An 8,009-nucleotide genomic window follows, 5' to 3' on the forward strand; every position below is an offset into this window, starting at 1 on the left:
GAAAATGTTTAAAAAGGTAATTATTATGACATCTGATATATGTTAGTCTAGTCGGGTACATCTGCATTGTATAATTTTACTTACGGGTAGGATATGTCCCCTACTTTGTCACCTACATCTAAAATACCCTATCCTTCACATCCAAAATTATGCTCCACATCTAAATTACATCATCATCTACCTTACAAGACCACCTAGCAGAAATTTACTAGTTCTAATCTAAGTGGTTAAACTGCCAACGCCGTTCCTATCTATGGCACAAGGTAGAGGACAGTGTTGGCTCTGGACTTTATACATGTTAGAGTAATACTTTAATATTATCTTGATGATATCCAGCCCAGGATTGTGAGATCCAAAATCAATGTGTGTGAGCCCCATCAAACCAAAACACTTGGAGTTAGGAGTTTTTTACAAATATCAAGAAAATATTAACTTTTAGAGAATATCTAACATCATCGACCCTTTAAGTCATCCACCAATCAGCATGTTCTCTTCTCCTTTGTTTTGTCCCCGAAGCCATTCCTAGATGGTCGCAAATATTCAAGTAATTTATTAAATATACTATAGTATATATTACGCATAAAAATATTTCGCCAATAAATCTCTCAAGTAATTTCAGCAGATAAAATTCAGAGATGCTTTCACAAATAATAATTCTCAATTTAAGCTAGAAGAAAGTAACTTAAAATGATATCCATTAAAATCACTAAAACATGGGGAAAATAAGATTTAATATAACTAAAAAATCATTCATAAATGCATTCCTTTTATGTCATGTTTTACTATCTTCTCTCAATATCCTTCCTCTAATATTTTTCTACTTTTGTTTTAACATTTTCATAAATATTGATTATTGTCTCATAGATCTCCTCCCCCTATGTGGGTGTTGTTAACCTCCTCTTCTTCCATGTTGGTGAAGATTTGAGGTATTCTGGAGCTCCTTTAGTGTCTTCTAACACTTTTGGAGTTGTTCCTACTTAGGTGCCAGCACTTGTTGGGCATTGGTTGGCTTGAGCGCATATGCTCCTGCTTGGCTTGGTCGTTGGACGCCGATAACATGATAAATGAATGGATATTTAGATACATTTTAAATGATTATGGCATTATTAATTCAGAATTTATCATGTTATTATTTGAATCAACTAAATATTTATCCATGACCTATAAATTCTAATTTTTGCACATTATGGTTATTTTCTACTAAACTCCTTGACATCTTTGAAGTCTAGAAGTTTTATTACTGATGAGTATTCTATAGTTTCATAAGTGGAGAAATTCACAGGAATGAGAAGATACAATTCTGCAAGAGTTGGAGAATTTTTTAGAGTTTAGTTATTCTCAAAAGGGGGCTTGAAAAGAGAAAAATGGTATTTTGGGCCTTCAAATGAGAAATCAGAGGAAGATGGGCCACTACCTGACCTGTCCATTGGGCTCTCAAAAGCCTTCCAAAGAAAGAAGTTGAAGATTACAAGGGGAAACTCTCAACCCATGGAGAAAAAGAGACAAAAATGGCAAGAAAAGAAAATAGAAAATACCCAAAGGGGTATTTTAGTAATTATTCTCTCCCTCATTTACCCTCATTCTGGTCGTGCTCTAGTAAGTGGCTGGCTGATAATCTCAATTTTAGGGTTAAAATTTGTCGTTAGTGAATGAGATTATTCAATAAAAATATATTTAACCATACTAAAAAATACTTAGTTAGTGATGAGTATGGATCATCTCCACAGGGAACAATGATTAAGGATTTAATTTCTTATGCTAGTGATGATCAACGACAGGATAGATTAGGACAAGATTTGAAGATGTGAGCTAGTGATATCAAATAAAAATACGTAAGTTATAGGTTAATTTGACTTAAAGAGAAGAGTAAGTTATTGTGATGGAGATGACGATGAACGATGGTATTAAAGAGGATAGTGAATGAATTTGTAGTGGTACAGTGGCGAGGATGAAAAGATGAGAAACAAGAGTAAAATGAGAGTGCAAGTACGATTATAAACCCTAATTATGTTAACTATAATGACGGGAAAGAGACAACGTAAGGCAAAGATGCATACCTTAGATCCTTACGTTACGCCAGGATCATAACAATTTACGAGTGCCGGTAAGCTCCCTCTCTTCTCCAATGCTTCTTCCCACACACTGAGGACACCAAGAATACACTTGATGGATCTCGAAACTCACTATCTTTCAATCCGCCCACACAATTAGGAAGCAAGTTCAAGATGGATTTTACAATGATCCAGGCCTCTATGGTATGGATAGAAAGAGGAGGGGGAGATGAAGCAATGCTGAAAATTTCAGCTAAATCAGAGTTGTAGAACAAAAGTTATGGCTGTTTGAAGATGGAACAATCCTAGCCATTGATATTTTCTCTCTCCTCATCATCATCCTCGTTTTCTGCACTGATAACTTGCAAATTAACATGATTAAGTAATGAATTTTATATTATATTTGAGTGTTTTAATGACTATATTTGCATGTTATCATATAAAAATGAAGATAAATCACTTACACTCTGATTTTACTATTATTTCTGATTTTTTATCATTTTTTACATGGAATTTAACCTCATTTCAGTGAAGAAATATTTTTTACAGGGCCTTAAATACTTGGTTAAAGATTGGTAAGGGCTTTCTTAATTTTTATGGAATTTTTTCCATATTTTTATATATTTTTTTGACCATTATATAGCCAAGAAATGATTTTTATATATTTAAATAATACATATTTAATTTATTTGGCATTTTATAATATATATATTTATATATAAAGGGGTATCCACGTCATTCGCCCAAAATTCGGGCGAATAAATGGATGTATATCTTATTTAAATAAAATTAAGAGAGATAAAATAACATTATTATCTCATTATGGCATCGCGAATCGCGATGCCATAACGAGCACATGATTCTATAAAAAGGGCATCAACATGGCGCAGTCGGCGTGTCGGCGGAAAACGTAGGTTTTGATTTCTCTTTTTTATATATATATATCTACCACGTCAGTTTGCCGCGCGCATTAAATGCACGCGGCAACCGACACACGTGCTCTACTTTGTACGTGAATCGGTTAGCCGCGTGCATTTAATGCACACAGTAACCGACACGCACGTGCACAGCATATTATATTTTTTTTAAGTCGTTCGCGCGTGCATTTAATGCACGCGCTAACCGACATATTTTTTTAAAAAGAAATCGACGCTTTGCGGTGTCGATTCACCACGTGCATTAAATGCACGTGGAAATCGACGTCATAAAACATTGAAATAGCTAGACGATAAGCTTACCATATTTTTCATTATTATCGACAATGCGTAAGTTCAACATTGCGGCTCCTTTTGTCTTTTCTGCCTATTTTACATAAAAATTTAAACGAAGGGCGATGCGGCATTTTTTGGGCCATTTAAATAGAACATTATTTCCCAATGATTGCGCCCTGCAGACATGGACAAATACGTGTCAGAACGTGATCCGAGAAGGGGGAAAACAAGGAAAATTTTGGCAACCAATCAGAAAGCACCATTTCCAAGATTCTTGGAGGAGAGATAAACTAATCCTACGGGGGAGATTAAGCGCTAGTAAAATGACGATATCTTGAGATCCAACCGTCCGATTGAGCTGAAATTTTGAGGGCATGTTTTTCCTTTCACCCTCTACATTCCCTACGGTAGGATCTTTAAATAAAGGTCTGGAAATGGGTGAAAATTACTTTTGAAGCTCTCTCCAAGGATTTGTCTAGGAAGGACACAAGGGATGCTTTGGAAGTCGACAGTTCTTGATTCTGCACTCAAAGTTATAAGTTTCTGATTTGTATTTCAATCTTCTTATTGAACAATTCTAAAACGCCAAGGCATGGGCGAAATGTACGTGCCCTAGAAGTTAGTTTTGAATGAAATTAGCGCTGCATTTTGATTCTGATTCAAGATCTGATTTTTTATCTTTAATTCTACATCAATTTAGAACATTTCTGCATCATTAGAATTTTAATTTAGGGTTGGATTTCCTCTTTTCCTCAAATTCTTCACTTTCTCTCTCTAGGTTAATTTGTCTAGTTTCTGTCTCTAGATTTCAATTTTTATTGCTTAGGAATTTAATTTAACATATAAAAAACTTAAAAATAAAATTGGATTCGAAAATTCATCCATCTTGAAGTCCAATTTAAAAATCCCTTTCTTGATTATTTAATTCCCAATTTTAATTCATAAAAATTGTCTTAAAATTTTATAATAATTGGGAAATTAATAATCCGAATTAATCTGATCTTATAGTTGAAATACTTATATATTGAGCTTTCTGACCGAAATATTTAAAATCAAAATTAAGTTTTACTTGATTTTGATTAATTAAAACACTATTAAGCATAATTAAGATTTATTAAGTACATAATTAATTCTTCTTTGGATTAATTCATTGAAATTTGATAAAATTCTTACTTTCTGCCTCCATGTGGTTCGACCCCTTGCTTGCTCTATATTCTATATTTAGTGATTAAGGGTATTTGTAAATTTTATTGTATAAGTCTAAACATCAAATGAACGACATATTTACACGCATTTTTAGGCTTATCACACGCCCAATAAGAAGTCAAAATGCCTCATCTTTCGTGCTTTTTGGTCTTCCGCGCATATTTGTCTTTTTCTGCGCATGTGCTCCTAGGAGGAAGAAAAATATAAAAAAAGAGAAGAATAAAACAAAATAAACACATTAAAAACATGTTTTTTCAGAGGGTGATGTGGCGGCGCATCAACACGCCACATCACCCTCTTCTTTCTTCTTTTTTTCTTTGTTTTGAATGAGTGGCTGTGAATGTGCCACGTCACCTTGCGCCAAAAAAGCCAAAAATACTTAAAAATTCACATTATATAAAATAAAAGCCCAAAAAATACTTGTAAATATATATTTTGACTCAGAAAAATCATATCTTTCCAAATTTAATGTCAAAAAATTCCATAAAAATCATATTCTATCTAAAAAATAATAGTCTTTTGGAATATATTTTTAGAAAAATTCCACAAAATGTAGAAAATTCAGAAATTTGTTATTGAAATAGATTTAATAATTTTAAGCTTGATAACATGCAAATATGAGTAATTTAATGCAGGAAAACATGTAATATAATAATATAACGCACTATAAATGCATGTTATCACTGGCCAACAGAACAAAGTATATTTCAAGATCCAAGTTGTTCAACCTGCTTAATGTGAGTTTGTTGAAGTTTTCATTCAACCTCTTCTCTTGTTTGCATTGAAAAACACCTGATCTTGGAGAAATATAAGGATCCAGACTTGAGAGGAAGCATTGAGGGCTCAACAGGCTTTCATTAAGGTTTTAGGAACCTAGGTTTCCATTTTCACTTCACCATTCATCCATTTACCCTTAAAATCCATCATTTTCTCGCTCTAAAATTCAATTTTTCCTACTTTCACTCTCTAGAATTTTTCCATTCTCTCTCTAGATATTCATACATATCCCAGTTCATCCTCTCAAAATTCCACCTTCAAATTCCATCTCAAACTCCTTCTACACTCTCTCTTCATTTTCTCTCTCCTCTTCATTTCAGTCATTTTCTCTTTCTAAAACCATTTCTTTATCTCTCTAAAATCCATTCGGGTCTCTCGCTAGGTCATCCTTTATTTTTCCTTTCAAAGTAAAAAAAAAATCGTGTTTGAATTCCATCATGTAGGGCAGAAAAAGTGGAGAGTGGAGGACTTAATCAAATTGTCTAAGTCCTAACCATATTGGATCAAGCCCAAATAGGGCTTAGCCCATTTGGCTACATCTTGACTTAGCCGAATTGGGCTGAGCCTTAGTGGGCTGACCCATTAAGGCCAGCCCTATACCGGCCACACAAGGACCGCCCGTTCATCCGGTCCACCGCCGCCGCCACCGCTCTGCCGCCGCCATCACCGGCGATTGCCAGAAAAGATATTTTCTTATTTTATATATTTATAAATTCCAAAAAAATCAGGAAAATCCCTAACATTAATATAATCTATATTCAGTATTTTTAACATCTACAAAAATTCCAAAAAATATTTAACTCTCATTTTTAATATTTGTAGTTTTTTTGGTGTTAATTAAATTCAAGAAAATTCAAAAAAAAAATTATTTCCTATTTCCAGTGTTAATTAAAATTATGAAAATTAGTCTAAAATATTTTTTGTGTTTTTTTTGTATTTCTGATTCAATTTAGATCATAGGAATTTATCTAAATTGACTTAATATCCATAAAAATCTCAGAAATTATACATCTCACTTTGAAACGCACTTCCTTCATTCCAAGCTTGAGAAAAATTATGAAATAAAATTTCTGCCTCTCTGTGGATCGACCCCTTACTTTATCTATATTAATTATAAAGTATTTAAGTGGAAAAGTTTCATGAAAAATGTTGGTTAAGTCTAAATCAAAACAACGAAATAAAACCCCTAAATTTGGACTTATCAAACGCCACCACGTTAATAACCCATTTTTTATTCCTCTCCTTTTTTGTTCAAACCCAACCCAGAAAAATATAGAACAGTACATTAGAGAGTAATTAAGCAAACAAACCTATTCCATCCCTTAAATCACAATGTCAAAATATTTGGTCTATAAATCACATAAAGTTATTAGTAAACATTTGAATTAAAATAATTGACCAGTGAATACATGAAATATAATTTTATAATAAAATACAATTATTATGGACACAATGTTACCAAAATAACCTTAAAATGTGTATGAGTGCATGTGTCAAATTGGATTGTTCATGAAGAAGCACAAAATGTCCTAGAGAATTCCCCAGTAGTATCTTATCATTGTCGAGCTATTCCATACAAAGATAAATATAAATACTGTAATGTCATTTCAACCAATCATTTGACAAAAACTTCAGTTGTCGACCTTAAGTTTGGGCACTACATGCAGCCTGATAAACATTCAGACCATTTATGTTCCTAATGTTTCTTTTTATCTAAAATGTAGGTATTAAATTTAACATGATGCCATTTAGATTTATGAAAGACATATATTTGGATGAGGGTATTCCTCTTCACCAATAAGTGACTACACGACAAAATCATGCTTATGTCATCATGATGACATAGTCAACGAAATGTATATAATAATATTTTATTTAATATATTAAAATATTATAAAACAAATTAAATTAATCTGATTGATCACATAATAGAAATTACAAATTACCTACTAGACTCTTAATGGTATGTTCCTCATCATCTGACCGAAACATTTGTTGTGTAGTGTTGTGGCTCTATTATATAGTGAAATAATTTGGATATGAATATTCAAATTGGTGAATTTTATATGAATAATTTGGGTATGCACTAATTATCACACTTTTCATCTCAAATTTTGTCTGATTGAATAAATATTTTACTATTGATTGAGACATGCTTTATAATATACGACATAAATTTTTAGTCCTAAACCAATTATTTGGCACCTTGATCATTTTGTCAGACATCAAGTATCTTACTATAAATGAAGATAGTCACTCCAAATTCAATCAGTCCACATCTAAGTTATATAGTTCAGTCGATATGAGTCTATCCACACATGCTGACATGGCACACCACATACGATCTAAGGTTAACAAATTTTGGAAAAGGGATGACTGGAATAAATGAAAATACATATTTGTTTTACCTCAAATTTCCTGAGCCTTAATCTTCAATATGTATCTGACTTTATTTTAAAAGTCAAGTGAAAAGGTGAACACTTGTATTTACTACTCAGTTCATGTTCATCTAGATACTTCAATATTTCCTAGAGATTGACAATAATGAGTAAAAAAACTCTATTTATTGATTCAATTCTGAATAAATATTATGTTTTTAGCATCATTTGATGAGAAATCGATAAAATTTCCTTGAATTTGTAAAAATTTTAAAGTAATAAATATTTCAATTAATTATTGAATGTAGAAAAATACCCCTCATTATTTTTTATAGTTGAATTTGAAAGGAAAAAAAATTCAATTAATTATTCAATGTCAAGAATCA

Source organism: Wolffia australiana, chromosome 16, assembly GCF_029677425.1.
Source record: "Wolffia australiana isolate 7733 chromosome 16, ASM2967742v1".
Classification (NCBI taxonomy): domain Eukaryota; kingdom Viridiplantae; phylum Streptophyta; class Magnoliopsida; order Alismatales; family Araceae; genus Wolffia; species Wolffia australiana.